The following is a 25109-nucleotide window of genomic DNA, read 5'->3' as shown; positions in this document are numbered from 1 at the left end:
CATTTCGTATCACATGTAGATCTTGGAACATGGAAAAAAATCTTTTGTCAAATGCACAAATTCTGAAAAATGTAACTGCTTCTCTACTGCAGTTTGTTGATTTTGTGCTAAGAGCATAGTTAAACCCAATTGTTCATTGTTTTGTATATGAAATGGTTATATATCTTATTGTTTCTTACAGTGCATTGGGTTGAAAAACATTTAACAGGATCTATTGAAGAGGGTATATGGTTATGAAACAGGGACTTCTTGAACTACACTCCTACGCTCTACCACTGACATAAACCCTTCAATGTTGAAAACTGCCCTTTTTTAAAAAGGTGATAGAGTGGGTGACTCTATGGAACTTGTAGAACTAATGGCATCAGTGCACTTCTGGTCAGCTGTACAAATTAATACATTTCATTAAGGGCATATTATTGGTTTCCACCACAGTTTTATAACATTCATATGAGCTTCCAATGGACTATTTCAAACTGGTAATATCACCAGTAGAACTTGGGTGAATGTCAAACACAGCTTGTATCATATGAAGAAATCCTAAACAGTTTCATGGTCTTTACCCTATGTTTCAGGAGATGATCAGGAGTATTTCTAATGTAGAAATGTGTTGCTCATTACATAAAATGCTAAGATTGTAAATGTTTTCTTCAATTAAAAACATATTTCTACAGGTAAAACAGTTGGACAAGGGGGCACCCAGTTTTGAACTAGGGACCTCTTGATCTGCAGTCAAATGCTCTACCACTGAGCTATTCCCCCATTTCTGAAAAGTTCACCTTTATTAATTCAGTAATATGTACAAAGTGCAAGCAACATGCAATCACCATCAAAACAATGCATTTTCAGCCACCAAACCCTCCTTATAAGTATAAGTGGTACAAAAGATGTCCTTTATCTGCCTTGGTAAAATACAGTGAGGTTTCCATTGCAAGATTTCATACATTTCGTATCACATGTAGATCTTGGAACATGGAAAAAAATCTTTTGTCAAATGCACAAATTCTGAAAAATGTAACTGCTTCTCTACTGCAGTTTGTTGATTTTGTGCTAAGAGCATAGTTAAACCCAATTGTTCATTGTTTTGTATATGAAATGGTTATATATCTTATTGTTTCTTACAGTGCATTGGGTTGAAAAACATTTAACAGGATCTATTGAAGAGGGTATATGGTTATGAAACAGGGACTTCTTGAACTACACTCCTACGCTCTACCACTGACATAAACCCTTCAATGTTGAAAACTGCCCTTTTTCAAAAAGGTGATAGAGTGGGTGACTCTATGGAACTTGTAGAACTAATGGCATCAGTGCACTTCTGGTCAGCTGTACAAATTAATACATTTCATTAAGGGCATATTATTGGTTTCCACCACAGTTTTATAACATTCATATGAGCTTCCAATGGACTATTTCAAACTGGTAATATCACCAGTAGAACTTGGGTGAATGTCAAACACAGCTTGTATCATATGAAGAAATCCTAAACAGTTTCATGGTGTTTACCCTATGTTTCAGGAGATGATCAGGAGTATTTCTAATGTAGAAATGTGTTGCTCATTACATAAAATGCTAAGATTGTAAATGTTTTCTTCAATTAAAAACATATTTCTATAGGTAAAACAGTTGAACAAGGGGGCACCCAGTTTTGAACTAGGGACCTCTTGATCTGCAGTCAAATGCTCTACCACTGAGCTATTCCCCCATTTCTGAAAAGTTCACCTTTATTAATTCAGTAATATGTACAAAGTGCAAGCAACATGCAATCACCATCAAAACAATGCATTTTCAGCCACCAAACCCTCCTTATAAGTATAAGTGGTACAAAAGATGTCCTTTATCTGCCTTGGTAAAATGCAGTGAGGTTTCCATTGCAGGAATTCATACATTTCGTATCACTTGTAGATCTTGGAACATGGAAAAAAAATCTTTTGTCAAATGCACAAATTCTGCAAAATGTAACTGCTTCTCTACTGCAGTTTGTTGATTTTGTGCTAAGAGCATAGTTAATCCCAATTGTTCATTGTTTTGTATATGAAATGATGATATATCAGATTTTTTCTTACAGTGCATTGGGTTGAAAAACATTTTAACAGGATCTATTGAAGAGGGTAAATGGTTATGAAACAGGGACTTCTTGAACTACACTCCTACGCTCTACCACTGACATAAATCCTTGAATGTTGAAAACTGCCCTTTTTTAAAAAGGTGATAGAGTGGGTGACTCTATGGAACTTGTAGAACTAATGACATCAGTGCAATTCTGGTCAGCTGTACAAATTAATACATTTCATTAAGGGCATATTATTGGTTTCCACCACAGTTTTATAACATTCATAAGAGCTTCCAATGGACTATTTCAAACTGATCATATCACCAGTAGAACTTGGGTGAATGTAAAACACAGCTTGTATCATATGAAGAAATCCTAAACAGCTTAATGGTGTTTACCCTATGTTTCAGGTGATGATCAGGAGTATTTCAAATGTAGAAATGTGATGCTCATTACATAAAATGCTAAGATTGTAAATGTTTACTTCAATTTATTTAATTAAAAACATATTTCTACAGGTAAAACAGTTGGACAAGGGGGCACCCAGATTTGAACTAGGAACTTTTTGATCTGTAGTCAAATGCTCTACCACTGAGCGATACCCCCAGTTCTGAAAAGTTCACCTTTATTAATTCAGTAATATGTACAAAGTGCAAGCAACATGCAATCACCATCAAAGCAATGCATTTTCAGCCACCAAACCCTCCTTATAAGTATATGGGGTGCGAAGGATGTCCTTTATCTGCCTTGGTAAAATACAGTAAGGTTTCCATTGCAAGAATTCATACATTTCGTATCACATGTAGATCTTGGAACATGGAAAAAAAATCTTTTGTCAAATGCACAAATTCTGAAAAATGTAACTGCTTCTCTACTGCAGTTTGTTGATTTTGTGCTAAGAGCATAGTTAAACCCAATTGTTCATTGTTTTGTATATGAAATGATTATATATCTTATTGTTTCTTACAGTGCATTGGGTTGAAAAACATTTAACAGGATCTATTGAAGAGGGTATATGGTTATGAAACAGGGACTTCTTGAACTACACTCCTACGCTCTACCACTGACATAAACCCTTGAATGTTGAAAACTGCCCTTTTTTAAAAAGGTGATAGAGTGGGTGACTCTATGGAACTTGTAGAACTAATGGCATCAGTGCACTTCTGGTCAGCTGTACAAATTAATACATTTCATTAAGGGCATATTATTGGTTTCCACCACAGTTTTATAACATTCATATGAGCTTCTAATGGACTATTTCAAACTGGTAATATCACCAGTAGAACTTGGGTGAATGTCAAACACAGCTTGTATCATATGAAGAAATCCTAAACAGTTTCATGGTGTTTACCCTATGTTTCAGGAGATGATCAGGAGTATTTCTAATGTAGAAATGTGTTGCTCATTACATAAAATGCTAAGATTGTAAATGTTTTCTTCAATTAAAAACATATTTCTACAGGTAAAACAGTTGGACAAGGGGGCACCCAGATTTGAACTAGGGACCTTTTGATCTGCAGTGAAATGCTTTACCCCTGAGCTATACCCCCATTTCTGAAATGTTCTCTTTTATTTATTCAGTAATATGTACAAAGTGGAAGCAACATGCAATCACCATCAAAGCAATGCATTTTCAGCCACCAAACCCTCCTTATAAGTATAAGGGGTACAAAAGATGTCCTTTATCTGCCTTGGTAAAATGCAGTGAGGTTTCCATTGCAAGAATTTATACATTTTGTATCACATGTAGATCTTGGAACATGGAAAAAAAAACGTTTGTCAAATGCACAAATTCTGCAAAACGTAACTGCTTCTCTACTGCATTTTGTTGATTTTGTGCTAAGAGCATAGTTAAACCCAATTGTTCATTGTTTTTTATATGAAATGATGATATATCCTATTGTTTCTTACAGTGCATTGGGTTGAAAAACATTTTAACAGGATCTATTGAAGAGGGTATATGGTTATGAACCAGGGACTTCTTGAAAAGCGCTCCTACGCTCTACCACTGACATAAACCCTTGAATGCTGAAAACTGCCCTTTTTTAAAAAGGTGATAGAGTGGGTGACTGTATGGAACTTGTAGAACTAATGACATCAGTGCACTTCTGGTCAGCTGTACAAATTAATACATTTCATTAAGGGCATATTATTGGTTTCCACCACAGTTTTATAACATTCATATGAGCTTCCAATGGACTATTTCAAACTGATCATATCACCAGTAGAACTTGGGTGAATGTAAAACACAGCTTGTATCATATGAAGAAATCCTAAACAGTTTCATGGTGTTTACCCTATGTTTCAGGAGATAATCAGGAGTATTTCTAATGTAGAAATGTGTTGCTCATTACATAAAATGCTAAGATTGTAAATGTTTTCTTCAATTTATTTAATTAGAAAAATATTTCTACAGGTAAAACAGTTGAACAAGGGGGCACCCAGTTTTGAACTAGGGAAATCTTGATCTGCAGTCAAATGCTCTACCACTGAGCTATACCCCAGTTCTGAAAAGTTTGCCTTTATTAATTCAGTAATATGTACAAAGTACAAGCAACATGCAATCACCATCAAAGCAATGCATTTTCAGCCACAAAACCCTCCTTATAAGTGTATGGGGTGCGAAGGATGTCCTTTATCTGCCTTGGTAAAATACAGTGAGGTTTCCATAGCAAGACTTCATACATTTCTTATCACATGTAGATCTTGGAACATGGAAAAAAAACTTTTGTCAAATGCACAAATTCTGAAAAACGTAACTGCTTCTCTACTGCAGTTTGTTGATTTTGTGCTAAGAGCATAGTTAAACCCAATTGTTCATTGTTTTTTATATGAAATGATTATATATCCTATTGTTTCTTACAGTGCATTGGGTTGAAAAACATTTTAACAGGATCTATTGAAGTGGGTATATGGTTATGAAACAGGGACTTCTTGAACTGCACTCCTACCCTCTACCACTGACATAAACCCTTGAATGCTGAAAACTGCTCTTTTTTAAAAAGGTGATAGAGTGGGTGACTGTATGGAACTTGTAGAACTAATGACATCAGTGCACTTCTGGTCAGCTGTACAAATTAATACATTTCATTAAGGGCATATTATTGGTTTCCACCACAGTTTTATAACATTCATATGTGCTTCCAATGGACTATTTCAAACTGATAATATCACCAGTAGAACTTGGGTGAATGTAATACACAGCTTGTATCATACGAAGAAATCTGAAACAGCTTAATGGTGTTTACCCTAAGTTTCCAGAGATGATCAGGAGTATTTCAAATGTAGAAATGTGTTGCTCATTACATAAAATGCTAAGATTGTAAATGTTTTCTTCAATTTATTTAATTAAAAAAATATTTCTACAGGTAAAACAGTTGGACAAGGGGGCACCCAGATTTGAACTAGGGACCTCTTGATCTGCAGTCAAATGCTCTACCACTGAGCTATACCCCCAGTTCTAAAATGTTCACCTTTATTCATTCAGTAATATGTACAAAGTGCAAGCAACATGCAATCACCATCAAAGCAATGCATTTTCAGCCACCAAACCCTCCTTATAAGTATATGGGGTGCGAAGGATGTCCTTTATCTGCCTTGGTAAAATACAGTGAGGTTTCCATTGCAAGAATTCATACATTTCGTATCACATGTAGATCTTGGAACATGGAAAAAAAACTTTTGTCAAATGCACAAATTCTGCAAAACGTAACTGCTTCTCTACTGCAGTTTGTTGATTTTGTGCTAAGAGCATAGTTAAACCCAATTATTCATTGTTTTTTATATGAAATGATGATATATCCTATTGTTTCTTACAGTGCATTGGGTTGAAAAACATTTTAACAGGATCTATTGAAGAGGGTATATGGTTATGAAACAGGGACTTCTTGAAGTGCACTCCTACCCTCTACCACTGACATAAACCCTTGAATGCTGAAAACTGCTCTTTTTTAAAAAGGTGATAGAGTGGGTGACCGTATGGAACTTGTAGAACTAATGACATCAGTGCACTTCTGGTCAGCTCTACAAACTAATACATTTCATTAAGGGCATATTATTGGTTTCCACCACAGTTTTATAACATTCAAATGATCTTCCAATGGACTTTTTCAAACTGATAATATCACAAGTAGAACTTGGGTGAATGTAAAACACAGCTTGTATCATATGAAGAAATCCTAAACAGTTTCATGGTGTTTACCCTATGTTTCAGGAGATGATCAGGAGTATTTCAAATGTAGAAATGTGTTGCTCATTACATAAAATGCTAAGATTGTAAATGTTTTCTTCAATTTATTTAATTAAGAAAATATTTCTACAGGTAAAACAGTTGGACAAGGGGGTACCCAGATTTGAACTAGGGACCTCTTGATCTGCAGTCAAATGCTCTACCCCTGAGCTATAACCCCAATTCCGAAATGTGCACCTTTATTTATTCAGTAATATGTACAAAGTGGAAGCAACATGCAATCACCATCAAAGCAATGCATTTGCAGCCACCAAACCCTCCTTATAGGTATATGGGGTGCGAAGGATGTTCTTTATCTGCCTTGGTAAAATACAGTGAGGTTTCCATTGCAAGAATTCATACATTTCGTATCACATGGAGATCTTGGAACATGGAAAAAAAACTTTTGTCAAATGCACAAATTCTGCAAAACGTAACTGTTTCTCTACTGCATTTTGTTGATTTTGTGCTAAGAGCATAGTTAAACCCAATTGTTCATTGTTTTGTATATGAAATGATGATATATCCTATTGTTTCTTCCAGTGCATTGGGTTGAAAAACATTTTAACAGGATCTATTGAAGAGGGTATATGGTTATGAAACAGGGACTTCTTGAACTACACTCCTACGCTCTACCACTGACATAAACCCTTGAATGTTGAAAACTGACCTTTTTTAAAAAGGTGATAGAGTGGGTGACTGTATGGAACTTGTAGAACTAATGACATCAGTGCACTTCTGGTCAGCTGTACAAATTAATACATTTCATTAAGGGCATATTATTGGTTTCCACCACCATTTTATAACATTCATAAGATTTTCCAATGGACTATTTCAAACTGATCATATCACCAGTAGAACTTGGGTGAATGTAAAACACAGCTTGTATCATATGAAGAAATCCTAAACAGCTTAATGGTGTTTACCCTATGTTTCAGGAGATGATCAGGAGTATTTCAAATGTAGAAATGTGTTGCTCATTACATAAAATGCTAAAATTGTAAATGTTTTCTTCAATTTATTTAATGAAACATTTCTACAGGTACAACAGTTGAACAAGGGGGCCCCCGGATTAGAACTAAGGACCTCTTGATCTGCAGTCAAATGCTCTACCACTGAGCTATACCCCCATTTCTGAAATGTTTACCTTTATTTATTCAGTAATATGTACAAAGTGGAAGCAACATGCAATCACCATCAAATCAATGCATTTTCAGCCACCAAACCCTCCTTATAAGTATAAGGGGTACAAAAGATGTCCTTTATCTGCCTTGGTAAAATACAGTGAGGTTTTCATTGCAAGAATTCATACATTTCGTATCACATGTAGATCTTGGAACATGGAAAAAAAACTTTGTCAAATGCACAAATTCTGCAAAAAGTAACTGTTTCTCTACTGCATTTTTTTGATTTTGTGCTAAGAGCATAGTTAAACCCAATTGTTCATTGTTTTGTATATGAAATGATAATATATCTTATTGTTTCTTACAGTGCATTGGGTTGAAAAATATTTAACAGGATCTATTGAAGAGGGTATATGGTTATGGAACAGGGACGTCTTGAACTACACTCCTACGCTCTACCACTGACATAAACCCTTGAATGTTGAATACTGCCTTTTTTTAAAAAGGTGATAGAGTGGGTGACTCTATGGAACTTGTAGAACTAATGACATCAGTGCACTTCTGGTCAGCTGTACAAATTAATAGATTTCATTAAGGGCATATTATTGGTTTCCACCACAGTTTTATAACATTCATAAGAGCTTCCAATGGACTATTTCAAACTGATCATATCACCAGTAGAACTTGGGTGAATGTAAAACACAGCTTGTATCATATGAAGAAATCCTAAACAGCTTAATGGTGTTTACCCTATGTTTCAGGTGATGATCAGGAGTATTTCAAATGTAGAAATGTGCTGCTCATTACATAAAATGCTAAGATTGTAAATGTTTACTTCAATTTATTTAATTAAAAACACATTTCTACAGGTAAAACAGTTGGACAAGGGGGCACCCAGATTTGAACTAGGGACATTTTGATCTGCAGTGAAATGCTCTACCTCTGAGCTATACCCCCATTTCTGAAATGTTCACCTTTATTTATTCAGTAATATGTACAAAGTGGAAGCAACATGCAATCACCATCAAAGCAAAGCATTTTCAGCCACCAAACCCTCCTTATAAGTATATGGGGTGCGAAGGATGTCCTTTATCTGCCTTGGTAAAATACAGTGAGGTTTCCATTGCAAGAATTCATACATTTCGTATCACATGTAGATCTTGGAACATGGAAAAAAATCTTTTGTCAAATGCACAAATTCTGCAAAATGTAACTGCTTCTCTACTGCAGTTTGTTGATTTTGTGCTAAGAGCATAGTTAAACCCAATTGTTCATTCTTTTGTATATGAAATGATGATATATCTTATTGTTTCTTACAGTGCATTGGGTTGAAAAACATTTTAACAGGATCTATTGAAGAGGGTATATGGTTATGAAACAGGGACTTCTTGAACTGCATTCCTACGCTCTACCACTGAGTTAAACCCTTGAATGCTGAAAACTGCCCTTTTTTAAAAAGGTGATAGAGTGGGTGACTGTATGGAACTTGTAGAACTAATGACATCAGAGCACTTCTGGTCAGCTGTATAAATTAATACATTTCATTAAGGGCATATTATTGGTTTCCACCACAGTTTTATAACATTCATAAGAGCTTCCAATGGACTATTTCAAACTGATCATATCACCAGTAGAACTTGGGTGAATGTAAAACACAGCTTGTATCATATGAAGAAATCCTAAACAGCTTAATGGTGTTTACCTTATGTTTCAGGTGATGATCAGGAGTATTTCAAATGTTGAAATGTGTTGCTCATTACATAAAATGCTAAGATTGTAAATGTTTACTTCAATTTATTTAATTAAAAACATATTTCTACAGGTAAAATAGTTAGACAATGGGGCACCCACATTTGAACTAGGGACCTTTTGATCGGCAATGAAATGCTCTACCCCTGAGCTATACCCCCATTTCTGAAATGTTCACCTTTATTTATTCAGTAATATGTACAAAGTGGAAGCAACATGCAATCACCATCAAAGCAATGCATTTTCAGCCACCAAACCCTCCTTATAAGTATATGGGGTGCAAAGGATATCCTTTATCTGCCTTGGTAAAATACAGTGAGGTTTCCATTGCAAGAATTCATACATTTCGTAGAACATGTAGATCTTGGAACATGGAAAAAAAATCTTTTGTCAAATGCACATATTCTGCAAAATGTAACTGCTTCTCTACTGCAGTTTGTTGATTTTGTGCTAAGAGCATAGTTAAACCCAATTGTTCATTCTTTTGTATATGAAATGATGATATATCTTATTGTTTCTTACAGTGCATTGGGTTGAAAAACATTTGAACAGGATCTATTGAAGAGGGTATATGGTTATGAAACAGGGACTTCTTGAACTACACTCCTACGCTCTACCACTGACATAAACCCTTGAATGTTGAAAACTGCCCTTTTTAAAAAAGGTGATAGAGTGGATGACTCTATGGAACTTGTAGGACGAATGACATCAGTGCACTTCTGGTCAGCTGTAAAAATTAATAAATTTCATTAAAGGCATGTTATTGGTTTCCACCACAGTTTTATAACATTCATATGAGCTTCCAATGGACTATTTCAAACTGATCATATCACCAGTAGAACTTGGGTGAATGTAAAACACAGCTTGTATCATATGAAGAAATCCTAAACAGCTTAATGGTGTTTACCCTATGTTTCACGTGATGATCAGGAGTATTTCAAATATAGAAATGTGTTGCTTATTACATAAAATGCTAAGATTGTAAATGTTTACTTCAATTTATTTAATTAAAAACATATTTCTACAGGTAAAACAGTTGGACAAGGGGGCACCCAGATTTGAACTAGGGACCTCTTGATCTGCAGTCAAATGCTCTACCCCTGAGCTATAACCCCAATTCTGAAATGTTCACCTGTATTTATTCAGTAATATGTACAAAGTGGAAGCAACATGCAATCACCGTCAAAGCAATGCATTTGCAGCCACCAAACCCTCCTTATAAGTATAAGGGGTACAAAAGATGTCCTTTATCTGCCTTGGTAAAATACAGTGAGGTTTCCAGTGCAAGAATTCATACATTTCTTGTCACATGTAGATCTTGGAACATGGAAAAAAAACTTTTTGTCAAATGCACAAAATCTGCAAAACGTAACTGGTTCTGTACTGAAGTTTGTTGATTTTGTGCTAAGAGCATAGTTAAACCCAATTGTTCATTGTTTTGTATAAGAAATGATGATATATTTTATTGTTTCTTACAGTGCATTGGGTTGAAAAACATTTTAACAGGATCTATTGAAGAGGGTATATGGTTATGAAACAGGGACTTCTTGAACTGCACTCCTACCCTCTACCACTGACATAAACCCTTGAATGCTGAAAACCGCCCTTTTTTAAAAAAGTGATAGAGTGGGTGACTGTATGGAACTTGTAGAACTAATGACATCAGTGCACTTCTGGTCAGCTGTACAAATTAATACATTTCATTAAGGGCATATTATTGGTTTCCTCCACAGTTTTATAGCATTCATATGCGCTTCCAATGGACTATTTCAAACTGATAATATCACCAGTAGAACTTGGGTGAATGAAATACACAGCTTGTATCATATGAAGAAATCCGAAACAGCTTAATGGTGTTTACCCTATGTTTCCGGAGATGATCAGGAGTATTTCAAATGGAGAAATGTGTTGCTCATTACATAAAATTCTAAGATTGTAAATGTTTTCTTCAATTTATTTAATTAAGCAAATATTTCTACAGATAAAACAGTTGGACAAGGGGGCACCCAGATTTGAATTAGGGACCTCTTCATCTGCAGTCAAATGCTCTACCACTGAGCTATACCTGCAGTTCTAAAATGTTCACCTTTATTAATTCAGTAATATGTACAAAGTGCAAGCAACATGCAATCACCATTAAAGCAATGCATTTTCAGCCACCAAACCCTCCATATAAGTATATGGGGTGCGAAGGATGTCCTTTATCTGCCTTGGTAAAATACAGTGAGGTTTCCATTGCAAGAATTCATACATTTCGTATCACATGTAGATCTTGGAACATGGAAAAAAAAACTTTTGTCAAATGCACAAATTCTGCAAAATGTAACTGCTTCTCTACTGCAGTTTGTTGATTTTGTGCTAAGATCATAGTTAAACCCAATTGTTCATTGTTTTATATATGAAATGATGATATATCCTATTGTTTCTTACAGTGCATTGGGTTAACAAACATTTTAACAGGATCTATTGAAGAGGGTATATGGTTATGAAACAGGGACTTCTTGAACTACACTCCTACGCTCTACCACTGACATACACCCTTTAATGTTGAAAACTGCCCTTTTTTAAAAAAAAGTGATAGAGTGCGTGACTGTATGGAACTTGTAGAACTAATGACATCAGTGCACTTCTGGTCAGCTGTACAAATTAATACATTTCATTAAGGGCATATTATTGGTTTCCACCACAGTTTTATAACATTCATATGAGCTTCCAGTGGACTATTTCAAACTGATAATATCACCAGTAGAACTTGGGTAAATGTAATACACAGCTTGTATCATATGAAGAAATCTGAAACAGCTTAATGGTGTTTACCCTATGTTTCAGGAGATGATCAGGAGTATTTCAAATGTAGAAATGTGTTGCTCATTACATAAAATGCTAAGATTGTAAATGTTTTCTTCAATTTATTTAAAACAATATTTCTACAGGTACAACAGTTGGACCAGGGGGCACCCAGATTTGAATTAGCGACCCCTTTATCTGCAGTCAAATGCTCTACCACTGAGCTATACCCCCAATTTGATAATGATCACCTTTATTTATTCAGTAATATGTACAAAGTGGAAGCAACATGCAATCACTATCAAAGCAATGCATTTTCAGCCACCAAACCCTCCTTATAAGTATAAGGGGTGCGAAGGATGTCCTTTATCTGCCTTGGTAAAATACAGTGAGGTCTCCATTTCAAGAATTCATACATTTCGTATCACATGTAGATCTTGGAACATGGAAAAAAAACGTTTGTCAAATGCACAAATTCTGCAAAACGTAACTGCTTCTCTACTGCAGTTTGTTGATTTTGTGCTAAGAGCATAGTTAAACCCAATTGTTCATTGTTTTTATATGAAATGATGATATATCCTATTGTTTCTTACAGTGCATTGGGTTGAAAAACATTTTAACAGGATCTATTGAAGAGGGTAGATGGTTATGAAACAGGGACTTCTTGAACTGCATTCCTACGCTCTACCACTGAGTTAAACCCTTGAATGCTGAAAACTGCCCTTTTTTAAAAAGGTGATAGAGTGGTTGACTGTATGGAACTTGTAGAACTAATGACATCAGTGCAATTCTGGTCAGCTGTACAAATTAATACATTTCATTAAGGGCATATTATTGGTAACCACCACAGTTTTATAACATTCATATGAGCTTCCAATGGACTATTTCAAACTGATCGTATCACCAGTAGAACTTGGGTGAATGTAAAACACAGCTTGTATCATATGAAGAAATCCTAAACAGCTTAATGGTGTTTACCCTATGTTTCAGGTGATGATCAGGTGTATTTCAAATGTAGAAATGTGTTGCTCATTACATAAAATGCTAAGATTGTAAATGTTTACTTCAATGTATTTAATTAAAAACATATTTCTACCGGTAAAACAGTTGGACAAGGGGGCACCAAGATTTGAACTAGGGACCTTTTGATCTGCAGTGAAATGCTCTACCCCGGAGCTATACCCCATTTCTGAAATGTTCACCTTTATTTATTCAGTAATACGTACAAAGTGGAAGCAACATGCAATCACCATCAAAGCAAAGCATCTTCAGCCACCAAACCCTCCTTAGAAGTATATGGGGTGCGAAGGATGTCCTTTATGTGCCTTGGTAAAATACAGTGAGGTTTCCATTGCAAGAATTCATACAGTTCGTATCACATGTAGATCTTGGAACATGGAAAAAAAATCTTTTGTCAAATGCACAAATTCTGCAAAATGCAACTGCTTCTCTACTGCAGTTTGTTGATTTTGTGCTAAGAGCATAGTTAAACCCAATTGTTCATTCTTTTGTATATGAAATGATGATATATCTTATTGTTTCTTACAGTGCATTGGGTTGAAAAACATTTTAACAGGATCTATTGAAGAGGGTATATGGTTATTAAACGGGGACTTCTTGAACTGCATTCCTACGCTCTACCACTGAGTTAAACCCTTGAATGCTGAAAACTGCCCTTTTTTAAAAAGGTGATAGAGTGGGTGACTGTATGGAACTTGTAGAACTAATGACATCAGTGCACTTCTGGTCAACTGTACAAATTAATACATTTCATTAAGGGCATATTATTGGTTTCCACCACAGTTTTATAACATTCATATGAGCTTCCAATGGACTATTTCAAACTGATAATATCACCAGTAGAACTTGGGTGAATGTAAAACACAGCTTGTATCATACGAAGATATCCTAAACAGTTTCATGGTGTTTACCCCATGTTTCAGGAGATGATCAGGAGTATTTCAAATGTAGAAATGTGTTGCTCATTACATAAAATGCTAAGATTGTAAATGTTTACTTCAATTTATTTAATTAAAAACATATTTCTACAGGTAAAACAGTTGGACAAGGGGGCACCCAGATTTGAACTAGAGACCTTTTAATCTGCAGTGAAATGCTCTACCCCTGAGCTATACCCCCATTTCTGAAATGTTCACCTTTATTTATTCAGTAATATGTACAAAGTGGAAGCAACATGCAATCACCATCAAAGCAATGCATTTTCAGCCACCAAACCCTCCTTATAAGTATAAGGGGTACAAAAGATGTCCTTTATCTGCCTTCGTAAAATACAGTGAGGTTTCCAGTGCAAGAATTCATACATTTCGTGTCACATGTAGATCTTGGAACATGGAAAAAAAAAGCTTTTGTCAAATGCACAAATTCGGCAAAACGTAGCTGCTTCTGTACTGAAGTTTGTTGATTTTGTGCTAAGAGCATAGTTAAACCCAATTGTTCATTGTTTTGTATAAGAAATGATGATATATCTTATAGTTTCTTACAGTGCACTGGGTTGAAAAACATTTTAACAGGATCTATTGAAGAGGGTATATGGTTATGAAACAGGGACTTCTTGAACTGCACCCCTACCCTCTACCACTGACATAAACCCTTGAATGCTGAAAACTGCCCTTTTTTAAAAAAAAGTGATAGGGTGGGTGACTGTATGGAACTTGTAGAACTAATGACATCAGAGCACTTCTGGTCAGCTGTATAAATTAATACATTTCATTAAGGGCATATTATTGGTTTCCACCACAGTTTTATAACATTCATATGAGCTTCCAATGGACTATTTCAAACTGATAATATCACCAGTAGAACTTGGGTGAATGTAAAACACAGCTTATATCATATGAAGAAATCCTAAACAGTTTCATGGTGTTTACCCTATGTTTCCAGAGATGATCAGGAGTATTTCAAATGTAGAAATGTGTTGCTCATTACATACAATGCTGAGATTGTAAATGTTTTCTTCAATTTATTTAAAAACATATTTCTACAGGTAAAACAGTTGAACAAGGGGTCACCCAGATTTGAACTAGGGACCTCTAGATCTGGAGTAAAATGCTCTACCACTAAGCTATACCTCCAGTTCTGAAAAGTTCCCCTTTATTAATTCAGTAATATGTACAAAGTGCAAGCAACATGCAATCACCATCAAAGCAATGCATTTGCAGCCACCAAACCCTCCTTATAAGTATATGAGGTGCAAAAGATGTCCTTTATCTGCCTTGGTAAAATACAGTGAGGTTTCCATTGCAAGAATTCATACATTTCGTATCACTTGTAGATCTTGGAACATGGAAAAAAACTTTTGTCAAATGCACAAATTCTGCAAAACGTAACTGCTTCTCTACTGCAGTTTGTTGATTTTGGGCTAAGAGCATAGTTAAACCCAATGTTCATTGTTTTGTATATGAAATGATGATATATCCTATTGTTTCTTACAGTGCATTGGGTTGAAAAACATTTTAACAGGATCTATTGAAGAGGGTATATGGTATCAAACTGGGACTTCTTGAACTACACTCCTACGCTCTACCACTGACATAAACCTGTGAATGTTGAAAACTGCCCTTTTTAAAAAAGATGATAGAGTGGGTGACTCTATGGAACTTGTACAACTAATGACATCAGTGCACTTCTGGTCAGCTGTACAAATTAATACATTTCATTAAGGGCATATTATTGGTTTCCACCACAGTTTTATAACATTCATAAGAGCTTCCAATGGACTATTTCAAACTGATCACATCACCAGTAGAACTTGGGTGAATGTAAAACACAGCTTGTATCATATGAAGAAATCCTAAACAGCGTAATGGTGTTTACCCTATGTTCCAGGTGATGATCAGGAGTATTTAAAATGTAGAAATGTGTTGATCATTACATAAAATGCTAAGATTGTAAATGTTTACTTCAATTTATTTAATTAAAAACATATTTCTAGAGGTAAAACAGTTGGACAAGGGGGCACCCAGACATGAACTAGGAACCTTTTGATCTGCAGTGAAATGCTCTACCCATGAGCTGTACCCCCATTTCTGAAATGTTCACTTTTATTTATTCAGTAATATGTACAAAGTGGAAGCAACATGCAATCACCATCAAAGCAAAGCATTTTCAGCCACCAAACCCTCCTTATAGGTATATGGGGTGCGAAGGATGTTCTTTATCTGCCTTGGTAAAATACAGTGAGGTTTCCATTGCAAGAATTCATACATTTCGTATCACATGTAGATCTTGGAACATGGAAAAAAAATCTTTTGTCAAATGCACAAATTCTGCAAAATGTAACTGCTTCTCTACTGCAGTTTGTTGATTTTGTGCTAAGAGCATAGTTAAACCCAATTGTTCATTCTTTTGTATATGAAATGATGATATATCTTATTGTTTCTTACCATGCATTGGGTTGACAAACATTTTAACAGGATCTATTGAAGAGGGTATATGGTTATGAAACAGGGACTTCTTGAACTGCATTCCTACGCTCTACCACTGAGTTAAACCCTTAAATGCTGAAAACTGCCCTTGTTTAAAAAGGTGATAGAGTGGGTGACTGTATGGAACTTGTAGAACTAATGACATCAGTGCACTTCTGGTCAGCTGTACAAATTAATACAGTTCATTAAGGGCATGTTATTGGTTTCCACCACAGTTTTATAACATTCATATGAGCTTCCAATGGACTATTTCAAACTGATAATATCACCAGTAGAACTTGGGTGAATGTAAAACACAGCTTGTATCATATGAAGAAATCCTAAAAAGTTTCATGGTGTTTACCCTATGTTTCAGGAGGTGATCAGGAGTATTTGAAATGTAGAAATGTGTTGCTCATTACATAAAATGCTAAGATTGTAAATGTTTTCTTCAATTTATTTAATTAAAAATATTTCTACAGGTAAAACAGTTGGACAAGGGGGCACCCAGATTTGAACTAGGGACCTCTTGATCTGCAGTCAAATGCTCTACCACTGAGCTATACCCCCAGTTCTTAAATGTTCATCTTTATTAATTCAGTAATATGTACAAAGTGCAAGCAACATGCAATCACCATCAAAGCAATGCATTTTCAGCCACCAAACCCTCCTTATAAGTATATGGGGTGCGAAGGATGTCCTTTATCTGCCTTGGTAAAATACAGTAAGGTTTCCATTGCAAGAATTCATACATTTCGTATCACATGTAGATCTTGGAACATGGAAAAAAAATCTTTTGTCAAATGCACAAATTCTGAAAAATGTAACTGCTTCTCTACTGCAGTTTGTTGATTTTGTGCTAAGAGCATAGTTAAACCCAATTGTTCATTGTTTTGTATATGAAATGATTATATATCTTATTGTTTCTTACAGTGCATTGGGTTGAAAAACATTTAACAGGATCTATTGAAGAGGGTATATGGTTATGAAACAGGGACTTCTTGAACTACACTCCTACGCTCTACCACTGACATAAACCCTTGAATGTTGAAAACTGCCCTTTTTTAAAAAGGTGATAGAGTGGGTGACTCTATGGAACTTGTAGAACTAATGGCATCAGTGCACTTCTGGTCAGCTGTACAAATTAATACATTTCATTAAGGGCATATTATTGGTTTCCACCACAGTTTTATAACATTCATATGAGCTTCTAATGGACTATTTCAAACTGGTAATATCACCAGTAGAACTTGGGTGAATGTCAAACACAGCTTGTATCATATGAAGAAATCCTAAACAGTTTCATGGTGTTTACCCTATGTTTCAGGAGATGATCAGGAGTATTTCTAATGTAGAAATGTGTTGCTCATTACATAAAATGCTAAGATTGTAAATGTTTTCTTCAATTAAAAACATTTTTCTACAGGTAAAACAGTTGGACAAGGGGGCACCCAGATTTGAACTAGGGACCTTTAGATCTGCAGTGAAATGCTTTACCCCTGAGCTATACCCCCATTTCTGAAATGTTCTCTTTTATTTATTCAGTAATATGTACAAAGTGGAAGCAACATGCAATCACCATCAAAGCAATGCATTTTCAGCCACCAAACCCTCCTTATAAGTATAAGGGGTACAAAAGATGTCCTTTATCTGCCTTGGTAAAATGCAGTGAGGTTTCCATTGCAAGAATTTATACATTTTGTATCACATGTAGATCTTGGAACATGGAAAAAAAAACGTTTGTCAAATGCACAAATTCTGCAAAACGTAACTGCTTCTCTACTGCATTTTGTTGATTTTGTGCTAAGAGCATAGTTAAACCCAATTGTTCATTGTTTTTTATATGAAATGATGATATATCCTATTGTTTCTTACAGTGCATTGGGTTGAAAAACATTTTAACAGGATCTATTGAAGAGGGTATATGGTTATGAACCAGGGACTTCTTGAAAAGCGCTCCTACGCTCTACCACTGACATAAACCCTTGAATGCTGAAAACTGCCCTTTTTTAAAAAGGTGATAGAGTGGGTGACTGTATGGAACTTGTAGAACTAATGACATCAGTGCACTTCTGGTCAGCTGTACAAATTAATACATTTCATTAAGGGCATATTATTGGTTTCCACCACAGTTTTATAACATTCATATGAGCTTCCAATGGACTATTTCAAACTGATCATATCACCAGTAGAACTTGGGTGAATGTAAAACACAGCTTGTATCATATGAAGAAATCCTAAACAGTTTCATGGTGTTTACCCTATGTTTCAGGAGATAATCAGGAGTATTTCTAATGTAGAAATGTGTTGCTCATTACATAAAATGCTAAGATTGTAAATGTTTTCTTCAATTTATTTAATTAGAAAAATATTTCTACAGGTAAAACAGTTGAACAAGGGGGCACCCAGTTTTGAACTAGGGAAATCTTGATCTGCAGTCAAATGCTCTACCACTGAGCTATACCCCAGTTCTGAAAAGTTTGCCTTTATTAATTCAGTAATATGTACAAAGTACAAGCAACATGCAATCACCATCAAAGCAATGCATTTTCAGCCACAAAACCCTCCTTATAAGTGTATGGGGTGCGAAGGATGTCCTTTATCTGCCTTGGTAAAATACAGTGAGGTTTCCATAGCAAGACTTCATACATTTCTTATCACATGTAGATCTTGGAACATGGAAAAAAAACTTTTGTCAAATGCACAAATTCTGAAAAACGTAACTGCTTCTCTACTGCAGTTTGTTGATTTTGTGCTAAGAGCATAGTTAAACCCAATTGTTCATTGTTTTTTATATGAAATGATTATATATCCTATTGTTTCTTACAGTGCATTGGGTTGAAAAACATTTTAACAGGATCTATTGAAGTGGGTATATGGTTATGAAACAGGGACTTCTTGAACTGCACTCCTACCCTCTACCACTGACATAAACCCTTGAATGCTGAAAACTGCTCTTTTTTAAAAAGGTGATAGAGTGGGTGACTGTATGGAACTTGTAGAACTAATGACATCAGTGCACTTCTGGTCAGCTGTACAAATTAATACATTTCATTAAGGGCATATTATTGGTTTCCACCACAGTTTTATAACATTCATATGTGCTTCCAATGGACTATTTCAAACTGATAATATCACCAGTAGAACTTGGGTGAATGTAATACACAGCTTGTATCATACGAAGAAATCTGAAACAGCTTAATGGTGTTTACCCTAAGTTTCCAGAGATGATCAGGAGTATTTCAAATGTAGAAATGTGTTGCTCATTACATAAAATGCTAAGATTGTAAATGTTTTCTTCAATTTATTTAATTAAAAAAATATTTCTACAGGTAAAACAGTTGGACAACGGGGCACCCAGATTTGAACTAGGGACCTCTTGATCTGCAGTCAAATGCTCTACCACTGAGCTATACCCCCAGTTCTAAAATGTTCACCTTTATTCATTCAGTAATATGTACAAAGTGCAAGCAACATGCAATCACCATCAAAGCAATGCATTTTCAGCCACCAAACCCTCCTTATAAGTATATGGGGTGCGAAGGATGTCCTTTATCTGCCTTGGTAAAATACAGTGAGGTTTCCATTGCAAGAATTCATACATTTCGTATCACATGTAGATCTTGGAACATGGAAAAAAAACTTTTGTCAAATGCACAAATTCTGCAAAACGTAACTGCTTCTCTACTGCAGTTTGTTGATTTTGTGCTAAGAGCATAGTTAAACCCAATTATTCATTGTTTTTTATATGAAATGATGATATATCCTATTGTTTCTTACAGTGCATTGGGTTGAAAAACATTTTAACAGGATCTATTGAAGAGGGTATATGGTTATGAAACAGGGACTTCTTGAAGTGCACTCCTACCCTCTACCACTGACATAAACCCTTGAATGCTGAAAACTGCTCTTTTTTAAAAAGGTGATAGAGTGGGTGACCGTATGGAACTTGTAGAACTAATGACATCAGTGCACTTCTGGTCAGCTCTACAAACTAATACATTTCATTAAGGGCATATTATTGGTTTCCACCACAGTTTTATAACATTCAAATGATCTTCCAATGGACTTTTTCAAACTGATAATATCACAAGTAGAACTTGGGTGAATGTAAAACACAGCTTGTATCATATGAAGAAATCCTAAACAGTTTCATGGTGTTTACCCTATGTTTCAGGAGATGATCAGGAGTATTTCAAATGTAGAAATGTGTTGCTCATTACATAAAATGCTAAGATTGTAAATGTTTTCTTCAATTTATTTAATTAAGAAAATATTTCTACAGGTAAAACAGTTGGACAAGGGGGTACCCAGATTTGAACTAGGGACCTCTTGATCTGCAGTCAAATGCTCTACCCCTGAGCTATAACCCCAATTCCGAAATGTGCACCTTTATTTATTCAGTAATATGTACAAAGTGGAAGCAACATGCAATCACCATCAAAGCAATGCATTTGCAGCCACCAAACCCTCCTTATAAGTATAAGGGGTACAAAATATGTACTTTATCTGCCTTGGTAAAATACAGTGAGGTTTCCAGTGCAAGAATTCATACATTTCGTATCACATGTAGATATTGGAACATGGGAAAAAAACGTTTGTCAAATGCACAAATTCTGCAAAACGTAACTGCTTCTCTATTGTAGTTTGTTGATTTTGTGCTAAGAGCATAGTTAAACCCAATTTTTCATTGTTTTTTATATGAAATGATATTATATCCTATTGTTTCTTACAGTGCATTGGGTTGAAAAACATTTTAACAGGATCTATTGAAGAGGGTATATGGTTATTAAACAGGGACTTCTTGAAGTGCACTCCTACCCTCTACCACTGACATAAACCCTTGAATGCTGAAAACTGCTCTTTTTTAAAAAGGTGATAGAGTGGGTGACTATATGGAACTTGTAGAACTAATGACATCAGTTCACTTCTGGTCAGCTGTACAAATTAATACATTTCATTAAAGGCATATTATTGGTTTCCACCACAGTTTTATAACATTCATATGTGCTTCCAATGGACTATTTCAAACTGATAATATCACCAGTAGAACTTGGGTGAATGTAATACACAGCGTGTATCATACGAAGAAATCTGAAACAGCTTAATGGTGTTTACCCTATGTTTCCAGAGATGATCAGGAGTATTTCAAATGTAGAAATGTGTTGCTCATTACATACAATGCTAAGATTGTAAATGTTTTCTTCAATTTACTTAATTAAAAAAATATTTCTACAGGTAAAACAGTTGGACAAGGGGGCACCCAGATTTGAACTAGGGACCTCTTGATCTGCAGTCAAATGCTCTACCACTGAGCTATACCCCCAGTTCTAAAATGCTCACCTTTATTCATTCAGTAATATGTACAAAGTGCAAGCAACATGCAATCACCATCAAAGCAATGCATTTTCAGCCACCAAACCCTCCTTATAAGTATATGGGGTGCGAAGGATGTCCTTTATCTGCCTTGGTAAAATACAGTGAGGTTTCCATTGCAAGAATTCATACATTTCGTATCACATGTAGATCTTGGAACATGGAAAAAAAATCTTTTGTCAAATGCACAAATTCTGCAAAACATAACTGCTTCTCTACTGCAGTTTGTTGATTTTGTGCTAAGAGCATAGTTAAACCCAATTATTCATTGTGTTTTATATGAAATGATGATATATCCTATTGTTTCTTACAGTGCATTGGGTTGAAAAACATTTTAACAGGATCTATTGAAGAGGGTATATGGTTATGAAACAGGGACTTTTTGAAGTGCACTCCTAACCTCTACCACTGACATAAACCCTTGAATGCTGAAAACTGCTCTTTTTTAAAAAGGTGATAGAGTGGGTGACCGTATGGAACTTGTAGAACTAATGACATCAGTGCACTTCTGGTCAGCTGTACAAATTAATACATTTCAATAAAGGGCATATTATTGGTTTCCTCCACAGTTTTATAGCATTCATATGCGCTTCCAATGGACTATTTCAAACTGATAATATCACCAGTAGAACTTGGGTGAATGAAATACACAGCTTGTATCATATGAAGAAATCCGAAACAGCTTAATGGTGTTTACCCTATGTTTCCGGAGATGATCAGGAGTATTTCAAATGTAGAAATGTGTTGCTCATTACATAAAATGCTAAGATTGTAAATGTTTTCTTCAATTTATTTAATTAAAAAAATATTTCTACAGGTAAAACAGTTGGACAAGGGGGTACCCAGATTTGAACTAGGGACCTCTTGATATGCAGTCAAATGCTCTACCACTGAGCTATACCCCCAGTTCCGAAACGTTCACCTTTATTTATTCAGTAATATGTACAAAGTGGAAGCAACATGCAATCACCATCAAAACAATGCATTTTCAGCCACCAAACCCTCCTTATAAGCATAAGGGGTACAAAAGATGTCCTTTATCTGCCTTTGTAAAATACAGTGAGCTTTCCAGTGCAAGAATTCATACATTTCGTATCACATGTAGATCTTGGAACATGGAAAAAAAAACTTTTGTCAAATGCACAAATTCTGCAAAACGTAACTGCTTCTCTACTGCAATTTGTTGATTTTGTGCTAAGAGCATAGTTAAACCCAATTGTTCATTGTTTTGTATATGAAATGATGAGATATCTTATTGTTTCTTACAGTGCATTGGGTTGAAAAACATTTTAACAGGATCTATTGAAGAGGGTATATGGTTATGAAACAGGGACTTCTTGAAGTGCACTCCTACCCTCTACCACTGACATAAACCCTTGAATGCTGAAAACTGCCCTTTTTTAAAAAGGTGATAGAGTGGGTGACTGTATGGAACTTGTAGAACTAATGACATCAGTGCACTTCTGGTCAGCTGTACAAATTAATACATTTCATTAAGGGCATATTATTGGTTTCCACCACAGTTTTATAACATTCATAAGAGCTTCCAATGGACTATTTCAAACTGATCATATCACCAGTAGAACTTGGGTGAATGTAAAACACAGCTTGTATCATATGAAGAAATCCTAAACAGCGTAATGGTGTTTACCCTATGTTCCAGGTGATGATCAGGAGTATTTCAAATGTAGAAATGTGTTGCTCATTACATAAAATGCTAAGATTGTAAATGTTTACTTCAATTTATTTAATTAAAAACATATTTCTAGAGGTAAAACAGTTGGACAAGGGGGCACCCAGATATGAACTAGGAACCTTTTGATCTGCAGTGAAATGCTCTACCCATGAGCTGTACCCCCATTTCTGAAATGTTCACTTTTATTTATTCAGTAATATGTACAAAGTGGAAGCAACATGCAATCACCATCAAAGCAAAGCATTTTCAGCCACCAAACCCTCCTTATAGGTATATGGGGTGCGAAGGATGTTCTTTATCTGCCTTGGTAAAATACAGTGAGGTTTCCATTGCAAGAATTCATACATTTCGTATCACATGGAGATCTTGGAACATGGAAAAAAAATCTTTTGTCAAATGCACAAATTCTGCAAAATGTAACTGCTTCTCTACTGCAGTTTGTTGATTTTGTGCTAAGAGCATAGTTAAACCCAATTGTTCATTCTTTTGTATATGAAATGATGATATATCTTATTGTTTCTTACCATGCATTGGGTTGACAAACATTTTAACAGGATCTATTGAAGAGGGTATATGGTTATGAAACAGGGACTTCTTGAACTGCATTCCTACGCTCTACCACTGAGTTAAACCCTTAAATGCTGAAAACTGCCCTTGTTTAAAAAGGTGATAGAGTGGGTGACTGTATGGAACTTGTAGAACTAATGACATCAGTGCACGTCTGGTCAGCTGTACAAATTAATACAGTTCATTAAGGGCATGTTATTGGTTTCCACCACAGTTTTATAACATTCATATGAGCTTCCAATGGACTATTTCAAACTGATAATATCACCAGTAGAACTTGGGTGAATGTAAAACACAGCTTGTATCATATGAAGAAATCCTAAAAAGTTTCATGGTGTTTACCCTATGTTTCAGGAGGTGATCAGGAGTATTTGAAATGTAGAAATGTGTTGCTCATTACATAAAATGCTAAGATTGTAAATGTTTTCTTCAATTTATTTAATTAAAAATATTTCTACAGGTAAAACAGTTGGACAAGGGGGCACCCAGATTTGAACTAGGGACCTCTTGATCTGCAGTCAAATGCTCTACCACTGAGCTATACCCCCAGTTCTTAAATGTTCATCTTTATTAATTCAGTAATATGTACAAAGTGCAAGCAACATGCAATCACCATCAAAGCAATGCATTTTCAGCCACCAAACCCTCCTTATAAGTATATGGGGTGCGAAGGATGTCCTTTATCTGCCTTGGTAAAATACAGTGAGGTTTCCATTGCAAGAATTCATACATTTCGTATCACATGTAGATCTTGGAACATGGAAAAAAAACTTTTGTCAAATGCACAAATTCTGCAAAACGTAACTGTTTCTCTACTGCATTTTGTTGATTTTGTGCTAAGAGCATAGTTAAACCCAATTGTTCATTGTTTTGTATATGAAATGATGATATATCCTATTGTTTCTTCCAGTGCATTGGGTTGAAAAACATTTTAACAGGATCTATTGAAGAGGGTATATGGTTATGAAACAGGGACTTCTTGAACTACACTCCTACGCTCTACCACTGACATAAACCCTTGAATGTTGAAAACTGACCTTTTTTAAAAAGGTGATAGAGTGGGTGACTGTATGGAACTTGTAGAACTAATGACATCAGTGCACTT

General features: G+C 35.4%; 9 non-coding genes across 9 annotated transcripts; all 9 read right to left on the bottom strand.

Moving 5' to 3' along the window:
* Positions 1-690: 690 nt before the first annotated feature.
* Positions 691-762, bottom strand: TRNAC-GCA (transfer RNA cysteine (anticodon GCA)). The gene has a single exon. It is a non-coding gene; the product is annotated as a tRNA-Cys (tRNA).
* An 871-nt stretch (positions 763-1633) lies between these two features.
* TRNAC-GCA (transfer RNA cysteine (anticodon GCA)) lies at positions 1634-1705 on the bottom strand. Its single transcript has one exon. It is a non-coding gene; the product is annotated as a tRNA-Cys (tRNA).
* An 882-nt stretch (positions 1706-2587) lies between these two features.
* TRNAC-ACA (transfer RNA cysteine (anticodon ACA)) lies at positions 2588-2659 on the bottom strand. The gene has a single exon. It is a non-coding gene; the product is annotated as a tRNA-Cys (tRNA).
* Positions 2660-5437: 2778 nt separating this feature from the next.
* Positions 5438-5509, bottom strand: TRNAC-GCA (transfer RNA cysteine (anticodon GCA)). Its single transcript has one exon. It is a non-coding gene; the product is annotated as a tRNA-Cys (tRNA).
* Positions 5510-16863: 11354 nt separating this feature from the next.
* On the bottom strand, positions 16864-16935 carry TRNAC-GCA (transfer RNA cysteine (anticodon GCA)). The gene has a single exon. It is a non-coding gene; the product is annotated as a tRNA-Cys (tRNA).
* Positions 16936-19707: 2772 nt separating this feature from the next.
* TRNAC-GCA (transfer RNA cysteine (anticodon GCA)) lies at positions 19708-19785 on the bottom strand. The gene has a single exon. It is a non-coding gene; the product is annotated as a tRNA-Cys (tRNA).
* A 1834-nt stretch (positions 19786-21619) lies between these two features.
* Positions 21620-21691, bottom strand: TRNAC-GCA (transfer RNA cysteine (anticodon GCA)). Its single transcript has one exon. It is a non-coding gene; the product is annotated as a tRNA-Cys (tRNA).
* Positions 21692-22574: 883 nt separating this feature from the next.
* Positions 22575-22646, bottom strand: TRNAC-GCA (transfer RNA cysteine (anticodon GCA)). Its single transcript has one exon. It is a non-coding gene; the product is annotated as a tRNA-Cys (tRNA).
* A 1834-nt stretch (positions 22647-24480) lies between these two features.
* On the bottom strand, positions 24481-24552 carry TRNAC-GCA (transfer RNA cysteine (anticodon GCA)). Its single transcript has one exon. It is a non-coding gene; the product is annotated as a tRNA-Cys (tRNA).
* Between the last annotated feature and the right edge of the window lie 557 nt (positions 24553-25109).

The sequence above is a fragment of the Ambystoma mexicanum genome, unplaced genomic scaffold (genome assembly GCF_040938575.1).
Source record: "Ambystoma mexicanum isolate Mex_15411 unplaced genomic scaffold, UKY_AmexF1_1 Mex_scaf118, whole genome shotgun sequence".
Taxonomy (NCBI): Eukaryota; Metazoa; Chordata; class Amphibia; order Caudata; family Ambystomatidae; genus Ambystoma; species Ambystoma mexicanum.
Note: the sequence above shows the minus strand (reverse complement) of the source record. Positions and strands in the feature narration are given on the sequence as shown.